Source organism: Rhamphochromis sp. 'chilingali' (genome assembly GCF_963969265.1).
Source record: "Rhamphochromis sp. 'chilingali' genome assembly, chromosome: 7".
Lineage (NCBI taxonomy): Eukaryota > Metazoa > Chordata > Actinopteri > Cichliformes > Cichlidae > Rhamphochromis > Rhamphochromis sp. 'chilingali'.
In genome coordinates, this window is record NC_137934.1 from 16,137,998 (window position 1) to 16,152,402 (window position 14,405).

Consider the following 14,405-nt stretch of genomic DNA (forward strand, 5'->3'; position numbering starts at 1 on the left):
GCAGTGGAAATTGCGCACAATGATAAAAAGAAATGCTCTCACCTCATACGGCTTTGTAAAAGCAGGCACGCTTCCATTAGATTATTTAGCAATGGCTGCAGTGATTTATTTGAGTTCTGCTCCTCGGGGCTCACCTTTGGCATCTTGTGTTTTAAACAGTGGAGTAAAATTTAGAATCCAATCATGAAAAAAAATGGCAGTTTTGTAGTTTGCTGGTGACTATATGTACATTTCCTATTGTTTTATAAACTCAGACTGTATTTTTAATGTGTTTAATAAGCACTAGTATAGTACATTTAAATGCAAGTAGAACATTTAGTGATGTGCAGTCAGAGCAAATCAGAGCATTTCTAAATTGGCAATTTAAACACCCTGGAATCTAATAGTTTATAGGTATGGGGATAATTAGCTTATTTTTGGTCCTCATTTTCTGGTTTACCAGACCCAGTGTCTGCCCACAAAATGACACTGGGTCTGGTAAACCAGAAAATGATAATAACAACACCAAGTATCCATCTTGGAAAAGGAGGAGTTACTTTCAGTTAGTTTTTTTGTTTGTAGCAGTTGCAGGGCAATGGAACTTGAAACCCAGATATGAGACGCTGCTCGTTCTGCAGCACCCACAGCTAGGAAAGCTGCATCCGTCATGCAAAGATCATCCCCACCCTGTCTCTTTGAAGTAATGGCTTGGATCTGTGGAGGCAACATGGTTTCATCCAAACAATTTTTCCCTACAGAGAAACACAAGTATGAAAAGGTTGTGCTGCCACGGAGCTACTTATTGAAAAATGCATCAAACTCACTGTGCATGAAGGATGTGAAATGCTACGAGACCAGGTGTAACACGGCTAACTCGATCAATTTTCAATCAGGCCATGCTCCTCAGTCATTCATAATTCTTTTTAGCATGTAAGTGACTTTTGAATCTTTCCACACTGGGGGTGTGCTTAACTCATACACCCTTTACAAAGAATGTCAACAAGTGCAGCGGTAGTTAATTAAAGGAGGCAACGTGTCATGCGTATAACGCTGATTTTCCCTGTGAAAAATAAAGTTAATTCATTTTGAATTTAATCTCCAATATGTGTTCAAATCAGGGTGTCAGTTCCACTGATATTTGACCGACTCAATTACATTTCTAAAAAACTCCAGAGATTTATAGTGTCCTTTAACCTGACCATATGAATAATTTATTACTTTCAAGCAAAACCCAAGGAACTCTTATTAGTACAAAACTTTCATGTAGATCTGTGTTTAGTCTTCAGTTTTTAAGAAAAAAGCTGGTTTTTAAGGTGAAAGCTGTCAGTTTGTTTAGTATGGAGAACATGACAGAGAATTTATCATGGCTTCTTATTTGAAAGGTTTTCTGTCTCTCAACATGGCAGCTGATTAAGTTTTCTCTTTCTGGGCTGTCATTGGCACTTTGCCCATTCTGGGGCCAAAAAACACCTGTCCAGGCTGTCACTTACTAAAGTTATGACATCATAAGGCCCCTCCATTGTTTTGAAGTGAAGGCACATCAGTTTTATGGGCTCCGGTGCCCAGCGGATGATTTGTGAGTGCTATTATCCCCTGAAATCGCTCTGGAAAATGGTTCCAGTGTGAAGATAGGAATTGGTGACAGACGGAGTGGGGGTGGGCGGAGGGGCTTGCTTAGTAGTATAGAAGTAGTCAAGTGGTTGTGTTTGTATCCAGTAAAAGCAAGATCTTGTTCCCTTTTTTTAATAGAGAAAAACTCTACCAACACATTATTTGGGTTAAAAATAGCCTTCTTAAAAAAATAAATGTCATCCAGTAATTAGTAACAAACGATTGGCTGAGAAGTTGAGGAGGAAATGGAAGAAGAGAGACAGGGTGAGTAAGCAAAAGGGGAGGGGGGTGAGTGACCAATAACCTAGTTACAAAATCAGCATGCAAGCATTTCATCTTTTTCTTCACATAGAAGCGGTGCAAACAGGTTTGCCCGCCATCCAGCTGACAGGGGAAGTTTTCATTTCCAAGCTTGACTAATTCATTATAAAGCCATCTGAGTGCCAGAACTCTCTGTTGTTATAACTTGAATCTTAGAAATATAAACTGCTGAGTATTTAAAATATTAATTTCAAACTCCCCCACCTTGGAGGTATGCAAAATGTATCTCTTGAGAAATTCACTTCACTGACCATTTACAACGAGCGGTTCAATTTGTCTGAAGCTTCCTCCGTCCTAGCAACAAAATAAGGAGATCGCTGATAAGAAATGCTCATTAATCAGGTCTGTGCAGCAATTGAAGCTGTGCGCCATCTATTTCCCTTTCAAGAGTTTGCTCTTCTTTTCAAAACTCAAAGTCGTGCGAGAACAAAAAAAAAAAAAAAAGCGAATCTGTTTGGAGGAAAGCATTGCCACAAGCTTTCATAGAACCAGCTGCCTGCACACAATACGTGGTCAAATGTTAAGGTTATCAGCGGAGTCCAGAAGTGAAGGAGCCCCTTCACCACTCTGCTTTCCACACCTGCACTGAGGATTTCAGTTCACTGGCAAAGCCCTCTATGACAGCGCAAAGCCATTCTGCTGGATGGAGATAAAACGTAATATTAAAGAAAGTTAAATAATCAATTCCAAAGAAATCCCTGAGTATTAATCTAGAGCAGACCGCAGGATGGTACCTCCCGGGGGATTGCAAGATGATTTGCAGAGGGATTTAGGAGATGATTCACAGCCTATGAAAAAGTTATATACTAATATTTTCTAAAATACAAACATTTTATCAAGTTTTGATTCATTCTTAAATTTGCACGATGATATGTTCAATTTCTCTCTGCAAAAAGAGGAATTGTTCTTCTCTACAGTGACCCTATTGTCACACTGAGGCACATACTTAAGGCAATATTATCAAAACGTGTAGACTACATTCAAGATAATGTAAAGCTGAACTGTCTGTCATTTTGTCTTTCAGTAAGTTGGATGTGTCACACCTTTCCATTCACTAGAAGAAAATTCACTATTTTCTGCACAGCTTAACATTGCACTCACAGATGTGCTCAATTTAGTATAGTTCTTCTGACCAGAGGATTATACTGGGTTCACTGGATGGGAAATAAAATTGCACATCATTACACCACTAACGATGTGCAATTCATTTGCAGATATACACTTAATATAGTGAAAAATTCTAGTTCTGTTATTCTCTTATCTGTTGTTGGCTGAAACTTTAGCGCATTAAATGCATTGACACAGTTTGCACCTTATAGTAAAGTTGCATGTGGGGCACGGATTTGCATGAATCAGTGGGATCAACTACATCTGCCAGAAGTTATATGTTAGTTACACTGTACACTAATGAGCATTGTGCAGTAATAATAATAATAATAATAATATGATTTTATGCTACATTTAACGAACCACCAATCTCACTAGGAAGTATTTTGGTCTTCCAAGATTCTTTTTCAACTTCATCTACTTTATCTTTAAATTTGAACTCATTTCTGTATTTTTTTGTTTTTGCACTCTGAGGTCCTTCCCTCTCCTCTCTTGCCCTAATGCTGTGGGTGTACATGTACCTACATGTAGAAATAATTTAGGAGCACTTTATGGCTCACAATGAATTACTGTGATCTTGCGTTTCACAGGTTACCACTTGAGTAAGATGTCACATGCCTTTTGTCCATGTCCTTCATTCCACGCCGTTCCCCATGAAAGCGGCTCCATGGGGAATAGTGAATTGTGACATTATCACCAAGTGCTGGTAAGGATGGTTAGGGAGGAGTATAGCACAAATGCTGATACCTAGTAATAAGCAGCCTGGAGCCAGCCTCAAGTGACCCTCAAGAAGAGCATTTGTTTTAAACCACATGCGGGGTGGTTGTTATTCAGTTGATGTTACAGTCCCATTCAATCAAACCGAGTGAAGAATCATATTTTTAGTATGCAAGTATGCATGGCATAAATGCTGGCGGAGAACTACATCAATACTACTTCAGAGTGTGAGAGGTAGGTTATTGGCATTCCCATGTGTTTCTGTTTAGCTTTCACTATAGCCTCGGTTTTGCTCTGTGAGAGATAGTGACCCTTGATGATTCACTGTGTATTAGCAAAAGTTCTATCAGCTGTCATTGAATGCTGATTTGGAAAAGCACGAAAAAAATATCTGCAACACCTAATATAAATGTATGATAAGGGATTTAAAGGCTTGATTTGAAAAGCTGCTGATACCACATGAAGGTAATACTTCTTTAAAATTGTTACTCGTAATCCACCAAAAGGATTATGGTCTTGAAGAGTAGTATAAATGTATCTTTCAGCTTTCTTAAACCAGCAAAAGGATGAAAAAGGACGTCAAATATTTTAAAAAAGCAATGGAATATTTAATCCACATGCACAAGCCATTAACATAATTTCGCAAGATAGCAAATAATTTCTGTCTGCTATATCTGCTTAAACTCGGATTTTTAAAAAAATATTCCCAGATTCTGGACTTCTTTAAAGGGAATATATAATCTAAATGACCCTGCACACGAACATGCACGCCTTTGATCCTGCATCATGTGCTGCAGTCAAATATCTCAGGTGTAGGGATACACGATTAAAACCCCAGTGACACTGTATACAGGGTTTATTCAGTTACCTTGCAGATTATTTTTAAATAAAAGCAAAGTGAAGTTTCGTCTTCTCTCTTTGGATGTGATCTCCACCTCCTGTTTATTCAAATCTTATTCTCTCTGTAGTTGGATAACTCTTGCTCCGGTCCCTATGAAAGCTCACCCTGAACTTTTAAGTCCAAATCTTTTTCATCCTTTTGTAAAATTCTGAGCCTGACCAAGGAAGTGGATTCAACTGAAAAGAAGATGAATAAAGGCACAGTTTTCAATTGCAAGGATTTGTAAAAGCTGATAGAATGGATTTCTGTTTATTGCAAACCTTTAGGATTTTTTTTAAATCAAAGGAGCAAAGACTAATTTAGATTTAGATCATTTATGTTGAGTAAATGAAGTTGAATAAACCTAAATATTTAATGTTTCTGTTTTTTAACTGTCATCTTAAATCTCTGTACAATAGTGTTTAAACCATAGACGGTGTTCACAAACTAATCTCAGGCAGACTTTTCCATCTGCAGATTTTGATCTAATCTTTCCCTTTTGCTCGCAGCCTCAGAGCTAAAACGAGCAAATTGTTGTTATTTGCTACACTTGCTCTTTCTTTTCACTCAGTGAAAACCTAACTTAAAAAAGTACTTTTTTTGTTTTTGTTTTTTGTTTTTTTAACTCAGACAAGAAGGATAGCACTTGGAAGGAAAGAGAAATCCAACCTCTTATTGGGAGGTTATTGGCAGCAACATCAAAGACTCGTCTCCGTCTGGTCTTTTTAAAATCAGCAGCAGTTCCAAGTGCAGGTAGCTCTTAAACTCCTTAATAGAATATCAGTACCTGCACATGCAGTCGATCATCATTACAATATGAAAAACACTACAATTTGTGCTAAGAATGCATAGAAATGTGATTATTTCTACCAGTTGTCTGAGGTATTTTTTCACCCTTCAGTTAATGTCAGTTTTAAAGTGCCGTGAAAATGTAGTGACACGCTTTTGTCTTGACTTTGAATCACCGTGACAGTTAGATGGAGTTTCTGAGTGGACTCAAAGTGACAAGTTTGTCCAATGATGTGGCGCTCAATGTTTTGATGTCTCAAAATGTGATGGTACCAGTTCAGCCTTTAAGCACAAACCTCAATTCCTATCGGGTTCCAGTGAAGAGTAGTGCAAACACCAAGTGATGGAGACGACACAGTCAGAGATCTAGAGAACCAGAATTTCTTAAGGTTAAACAACACTGGGCAACATGACCAAAGAGATAGCATCAGCAAGAGCTGCAGGTATTACCTTGTAAAGTAGCTAGGAAAGCAAAAAAATATGGATCTAAACTCCAAGAAAAAAGACAAGCTGGAATACCCGATTTGCAACAGTAGAAACCTGTGAAGGCTCCTTGCTTATTTAAGAATTACGACAAAATTTGTACTGTGCAGGACTATACAGTTAACAATTAAACATCAAAACATATGTTTTAACCTCTACAATTTCATTGTATTTTTCTGTTACTTATTTGCTACCATATACACAAGTGTCACTACGTCTGCAAAACAGACTGGTGGTTGCACTGGCCCACACATTTAGCTTGTGTAATCATGAGGCAGAGGCATTAAGTGGAAGAGAAAATGGAAATTCAGGTAAAGATGTTATCTTTGCTAGGACAGTTTCTCCTAGACGCACTCAAGCTTGTTTTGACAACAGTTAGGTTTTGAATATGTTCTGATACCTCTGAAATATCGCTCCCATGGAAAAAAAATGGCTTCTTGTCTCACACTGATCCTATTCTGAGCTCTTAAAATGTTCCAGATTGTTTCTCCCACACCTTCATGAAAGAATTCTTTTTTTCCCCTTAAATGTTCTTCCTGTACTTGTGTCAGTGTGCTAAAGTTTATATCATAATTTGTTGAATAGTTTTTATTACTTGGATGTCAGACTAGTTGGGGATGATGCAGAAAGCAGAAGTGAAAGCTGCACATGTATATATATTTTGTGGGTTAAAGGATGCGGTGCCTATTAAGACACCAGCATAGTCATGTATTTATATTTGTATTTATTCTTTTTATTTTATTTTTGATAGAAACTTTGTTACATCGTAGGAAACACTTCACAATACAGCAATTGACTTGTAATAAACTCCATATTTTACAGTATATCAAACATTTTTGGTCATTTTTTCATGGCTTTACTGGCTTCAGCTAGACAAAAGTGGTTAAATCCCAAGCTCTTCTTGTTCACGTTTCCTTAGGCAAGACACAAGTTACCCAGCAGTGCTCTGTTTCCATAGATTCCATATAAAAATGGAAAAATCCTTGAAGCCCAAAAGTAGTGCTTTAAATCTGAAAAAGGACCTGCACATGTATTGAAGTCTATTGGGGGGCAGTAAAAACATGTCCTGATCAGTTTGTGATTGTTAGTTTCAAGTCTCATTGACCACAACATGACTGTTTGTAAATTGTGGTCCCCACTGAAGACAAAAAAGAAGGATAAAGCAGTGTGTGCTTTACACCTGCCCTGTTGTGTGACTAAGAAGTCACAACGAGTATAAAAGTCAGTTTCTTAGTCAGATCCACCTCTCACTCTTCACACTGGTCTGAAAACACCAAGATGGTAACAATGAAAAACACTTAGTCCGTCATAAACTGATGGGTGATAACAAGATAGAGTGTCACGACGAGTGTGATCATGCGTCTTGAACGCATCACAATTTTTAATAATTCGTTTCTACAACAGTCCCTCATACTTTCAAACCAAATTTAACCTGAGCACATCCTTAATAAAATCCTCTTCATTTCGCTTGCTTCTCCAGTTCTTGAGTTAATTTAATCTTATATCCATTTTAGTTATTACTTCATATTTGAGCTGAGACAAAACATATCTTTAATACGTCTCTATAGACAAAGAACACATTATCGTCATGAGCAGTAGCACAATATTAAGTAAAGTTGCAGTTCTTGACTAAATGCTTGATTAAATTAACTACAGATCACATATATAACTGGGTGATTGGCACACATTACGCCAAAGCAAGACAGGCACTGATTCCAAAATCCCACGTGCAAGTAATGGAAATGAAAAAGAAAAAAAAAAGATCCTTCAGTGGTTTATCTAATTAGTGCCGTTAGCTCCGAGTTGCACTGTCGAGACATATTATAGAGGGAGAGCACACGGCAAGGCAAACGGCAGTGCAAACAGCTAAGCAAACTCCACGGTCTAATACCGTATCCTTCTGCCCCGAGGTTAAACAGATCCACTAATCTTTCTCCTTGTTTGGTCTGGGCTTTGCACTCATCCAGGCAGCACCCACAGCAATTGACGGCAGCACAGTCAATGCTCCACTGTCTTTCAAGCTGAATGATTTGGCTCAACATGTAGGTGCAAAAACATCCACCTACTGATAATATGATTGATGTCTGCATTAGTCAGGATACAGTAAGATCCTTGTTACTCCGATTTCTTAATCAACCAGAGGAAAACATTCACCAGATGGGCATGCCTATCGATCTATAATGTATGCTGGAAGCATATGACTCTCTATTCTAAAGATGAAAAAGCACTGGGAGACTGATGCATTGGCGTGTAAACAAGCTGACAGGCAGCTTTTCAGACAGTTACATAATAAAGACTTTTTATCCAGACACATCGCCCCCCAACTGGGATGTTAGCTGAGAGCAGATAATGAAGAGCCAGAGTAGATGTCCACTGAGATCTATGACCGCGCTTAGACTTATAGAAGCTGCCGCTCATTCCTCTCTAACATAATGCTGATGTTGCAGGAAAGCAAGAGCCCACACTTGAAGGAGGACCCTGGCAGTTTCAGTCAAGGGACACCAAGTACTAGGAAACTGCATTATAGACCTTCCCTTCTGAGTATTTAAAAATGGAAACACTGGGAGGCTTGTTTTATTGCTTATGCTTTCGATGAGATCTCTCCAAAGCACTTCCGACAGTTCGTAGCAGTGTGAACATGTTTTTGTTAGAAAATGCCCTCTTAAGGTGAGTCTTGTGGAGATGCAGATGTCACTGGACATAAAACAGCAATTTCAGGATGGGGTATTCTGAGGTGATGCTGTGATAAGTGAAAATGTGATAAGAAGGGTTTAATCTCTGTGGATATAAAATGTAGCTTGGTATCCACCTGTCCTCATTTCATTTAATGTGCATGCATTTCCTTCTATGTGCATTTCTCTATGTCGGCACATTCTATTATTTTTTGTGACCTGTAGTGAGCTATATTCTTACTAATGCACAACCAGGTCTGTGGTCAACCCTAATCATGGTCAGATCTCTTCCTTGTGATGGTTGCTGTGTTAAAAGATAGAAAACTGTCTAAGTCACAGCCATAATAAGATGTGGCTGAGGTCTGACTGCTGAGAAAAAAAAGGTGCTTGAATGCTTCCTTTCTTATCTCCCTTAGCAGAGAGTACACAGGACTATCCATAAGAAAAGGAAAGGTGATAATGCCACCTCACAATCCAGAGCAGTGCAACATCTGACGGTTCACAAACACAAACGATCAACTCGACCTGTCAAAGGATGCAGATCTTCAAATTACTGATGTGTTTCCATCTCCTGGTATAACTTGCTAAGATGCTTATACAACTGAGCTTTTAATAATATCTTTACTTTACAGGTTAACTGTGAGCTTTAAGCTTTTTATGAAGTTGTTACTTTTGTCAGACAGCTCTAGAAGTTTTCTATATCTGTATAAAGACTGCTATATCAAAATGATCAAAGTAAAGTTGAGATTATTTTGCGTGTCTACTCTGCATTAGTTAGGTCCTCATTTTAAGCCTTCCTTTATTGCCAGCCTTTAGGATTATCATTAATTAGTTTGACTTCAGTCACAGATACTAAAAGTCTTAATGAATGCAAAAGTTTAATTACATCATCTCTTCACCGAGAAGACACAATATGAGTGGCAAGAATGAAAGCAAACACTCTTATTTCGCCGTTACATTTGGTAACTTCCCTTTGTCTGTCTATTTTAACATGTGGCAAAGCATCTAAGATGTGCTTTTTGTAGTCCATCTTCAAAACATGGTTTGTACTACATTTCAAATCCCCATCAACATCTGCCATTATATAATTAAATCCTTAAAATCTTTCCTTGACCTCATGAAGTTTTATACTGAGGTAAAAAAAAAAAAAAAAAAAAAAATGTCATCCATACATCTATCCATCCAATTCAGGGTCATGGGGGCTGGAGTCCAAGCTGACATGAGGTGAGATGCATTCAAATTCACACCTATGGCCAACTGAGAATCATTAGTTGTACCCTGAGAGAACATGTAGCCTGAGAGAACACAGAAAAGGCCAACAGGTTGAGACCCAGACCCACCTTGCTGTTGAGGTAACAGTAATTACCACTATACTATCAGCTGCCCAGGAAACCACAACCCACAAACACAAAGAACTTTGAAGTGACTCTACTATACTACTCTCTTAGTCTCAGTGTCGTATTTTTTTATTTTATTCATCACATGTTTCTTATTATTACAATTTTTTGCTTTTCGTGATGCTTAGAAAACCGCATGTACAGAATATTCAGTCGGCATATCCTGAGTGCCATGCCTGTCTTTTACCATGTCAGGACCCAACCTAGCAGTGACCATGGATACCACAGTTTGCCCTGCACCACTGCAACAGTCCATCACTGTAATCTATATGGTAATACTGCAAACAGTTTAGCCTGCACCTACTGTATTAATTGAATAAAATAAAATAATAAAATAAAATAATTAAAAACAGCTTCTCTATATGAAATAATGAAATAATGAGAATCACTGCAATTAAAAAAATAATAGCATGAAAAAAACCTAACAATACTACATTCAAGTTTCCAAGTTTGCAAAGAAAGCTACATTTGTTATTTCTTAATTGTCTGACTAATTTCTAAATTAGGTCGCTGACTGATCTGTACAAAAAAATCAGTGCTTGTACCTAAAGGTGTTTAATTTTCAAATGGTTTGATTTATTAAACCAGCAATACAACACTCAAGATATTCAGTTCAGTGCCTCATAAAACAAAGAAAAGACAAAGCTCAACTGGGATTAGAGGAATTAGGCACATTGTGTTTCAAAATTACTTTAATATAATTATTAAAATAATTACTTAGAAAGAAAGAAACAAAATAGACTGGGTAACATCTAATTCACATTCAGAGATGGAAAGGAAATGTTTGTTTGGGTTTTTTTTTCCAGGAGTTTGTGTTCTTGAGCATTTCTTAAGAACATAAACTCCTGAGATAGATAGATATATATATATATATATATATAAACATTTTTTTTTAGATATTTTCTTTTAGGTTTTAAAGGTTAAAGTGCAACAGATTAATGCTGTTATGTTTGGATCCCCAAGAGGTTTGTCAGTCTCAAAGAAAACGGCATCTGCTGCCTGTCACATGCTATTCTACTGACAACTGCTGGCAGCAACACACAAAGAAAGCTAGTGTAAATAATGAACGATGTAAAAATAACAATGTGCTTCAGTAAGTTAATGCTGTGGATATAAAATGCTGCATGAAGAAAAATGGCAAAACTGAGGCAAGCTTCTGTAAGTAGCACTTGGTAGTTGCAGACCCATCTCACTACTGCCAAGGCACTGACACCAAATGAACATCTAATGCATATCTGGCAATAAAATCCTTTCACAATTCCCAAAGGATCCGCTGCAGGTGTCACAGTTGCAGGAAATGACACCCTTGCACAGTCCTGTACAGACTGTAATTGGCCAGGTACTTATGCAATGGGTGGTTTTGATGTGATTGACTGGTGCATTTCAAGAATAGACACCACCATCTGAAATCTTTTGTTGCGTAATCAGATGTAAATGTGATTAGTAGACAGCCTTGCCTTCTTGCCTTACATAAAGACTAAAATTAGATCATCCACACAATGACACAAATAAAATTACGTTTGAAGCTTCCAACCATAAAATGTAGAGTTTGCGATATTCGTGCAGCTACCCGAACATACTCGCTAACCAGACAACAACATTTTTTCCTACATCTTTGCAGGGCTTAGACAAGTGTCAGGATGTTACAGTCCACCCAGTGTAGAAGCAAGTCAGGAAGTGTGCTCTTCACCAAATGTTTAGTTCTCCTCAGTGATGACAGTCTGCTAGACAGGTTGGTCACTCTATTAAATCAGAGTTCCTCCTCCCCAGAGGCTGAAGTAGTTCTTGGGAGATTAAGGTGATAGAGTGTGGGTAAAGACAGCTGCCTGGGTCATATGCCAGGGGAGAACCTAGACTGCATTTTTATAACCTTGATGGCCCTTTTTACTGACATATACACTAAGCCCACAACTTGCAGCAGAAAAGAACTTAGGTCATGCCAGACTATCGTGAGCCAGTCTCAGCTATGCATGTTCAGCCTTACAGAGCATTTATTCAGAATTCTCAGATTTGTTGATGAAGGATTAAAATGGCCGCTGGCCAGGAAGATTGCAATCCCCGTCCAAAGCTGCCTATTAGATATTTAAAACCCTTATCATCTGACAATTTTGTGAATAATTTCCATCATGTTATAATGCAGCAGAATTGCTAGGAGCCTTCAAATCATTTTCCTACATGATTAGAGAACACTGAAGTGCACTTAAGTTTATGCAATGTCTGATCAGACTAAAGGCTTTTCCTATTAGCATAATAAATGAATTAGAGCACCAGAGACAAGAATCGCTAGGCAGTTTTTCACCACAGGGAAATAATTTGGCCAATGTATTGTCTAACTGTTTGAGACAACAGTGGTGTGTCACCCAGCCTCAGCATGTTTCACCCTCCAGCGTTCCCGAAATCTTTCCATCCAACGAAAAGCCCTGCTGGTGCCCGGATTCTGCTGAACGTGGGGGTCCTATGATTTCTCTGCCATCTTCTGTTTTGTGATTAGTCAAAACATGACTGACACGGCGCGGACAGTAATGCGTCTCTGCGGCGACGTTCCATAAACACAAGTTGTTATCATGACGCTACATCTTTTCAGCAACACAGACTTAGTGTATTAAACACTGTGGCCTCAGGGCTCAGGGTTTATCCTATTATCACCTGCTCGTGTCTTCCCCTCCCCTTGTGTCTTAAACTAAGGTTATTGCTCATCCACAGTTCAAAAGAAGGTATTTTCTTTATCTATTTTTTACATGCTTGCCCTTCATATACTAAAGACACAAGCAGCAGCTGTTATTTCCATGAAGTTAGAGAGATTTTGAAACTGCCTGGGTTCCTGTGAAGAGTTCTGTGTAAAATTTACACACATGACATGTGCCTGTTAGTGTCCATATGGGTGAGAGTGCTTCAGCACTCTGAGATAGTGGTCTCAGAGGGCTGTGGCTGAGGGTGCGAACATATAATTAACTCAGGCCACAGTCATTTACATCAGAAGCAGTCAGAACCATCGTCATTTTCTTTGGTTCTCATGCTGGATGTATACATTATGGATAATGAGGATTATAGGTCTCCTGGGACTGAGTACTGTATAATTTACAAAGTGGTCTATGACACTTTTCTGCCCTTGAAACAGCACCACTGTCTTAGGACAGAGACTCGAAGAAGTGCTGGGTTGTGAGCTAAAGCTTGTTTAAGTCCTAGCAGAAACTTTAGTTTGATTTTTGGATTCATAGTTACAATTAACCAGCTGTACATTACGCCATCACCAGCCTCCACTCCAAAACAATGACAAAATGAAGACAAAGAAATGCCTGCATCAGTCCCATCCCCAAATGTGTGTGCATGTGTTCAGATGAGAGGTAGTGTCCTGCCAAGAAGCAAGCAGAGTGCTTGATTGCACAGACGGGACATTCTCATTAGAATGGCTATTTTAGAAAAGACGGGTGCAGCAATATGATGATTGTGCTCCTGAAAGCATTAAGTCCACTGAAATCGCTGCATTTTTAAGGCACGACTTATCTCCAAGATTCCTTGTGAACATTCACAGGAAAAAATGCACTGCAACACTATATTCGCCCATAATAAAGACCATATCAGAATAGTTGTTGATTTCTGTAGTTCACTTCTTCCTTTGTTAATATTTTTTAACGTTTGCTTATTTTTTTTATTTATTTGTGCTATTAAAATGATAAAATGGTCTTTACAATTATAAACAGGGAGTGACAGTAATTTATTGAAAATAGAGGTTTAATATGATTTAAAAAGAAATGTCAGAAATGGAACTGAGGATGGATTTAGGAATTTATGTGAAGATACTGTACATGCACTTTCACTTTATTTAGGTTTTGTGTTCTATAATAGCTTGAGTTGGGAGGCCTTCTATTGCTCATTCTGTGTCATCTTTCTTTTTGTGCAGTGGCCATGGCTATTAACCATCAAGCTGGAGCCTGATCAACCAAGCTTCTCTGGTGCTACACTAAATGGACACTCAGAATATGTCAACCGAGCACGAGAAAGCCCAACGGACTGCTTAACACTTGCTGTAAGTACGGATGCGCTCTGACTCTGCAGTGATAGAAAGTTCACTTATTAGTCAGACCAAGTCAAACCCCACGAGAGATTAACTCATCCTAAGTTCTGATTTTCAAAACGAATCATTTCCAAATTATGACCTATTGTAGTGAAATATCTCTCCCGCTCTCTAAACTCATGCCTGTTTTTTTTAATAACCTACATTTTTGTGCGCTGAATTTCTGAGCTAGCTTAATGCACAGACTACCCTTGAAGCATTATTAAAGTGTATATGTGACATTTTTCCTTACTTTCCAAGAGTACTACCAGAGTTACATATGAGCACTTGAGCTAAAGAGGAGAGCTCACCCTGTCTGTGTACAGACCCTCAAAATTCAGAGAATCACAGGTAAGTTTTCAATAATGGTTCCACGTACTAAACTGACACTGTTT

General features: G+C 38.3%; 1 protein-coding gene across 1 annotated transcript in view; it reads left to right on the top strand.

Moving 5' to 3' along the window:
• Nucleotides 1–14,405, top strand: part of chrm2a (cholinergic receptor, muscarinic 2a) — an 89,681-nt gene that overhangs the window by 15,102 nt on the left and 60,174 nt on the right. The window contains exon 2 of the mRNA XM_080887689.1: nucleotides 13,858–13,983. The gene's annotated coding sequence lies outside the window, so the exon portion shown is untranslated. The remainder of the gene's footprint in view (nucleotides 1–13,857; nucleotides 13,984–14,405) is intronic.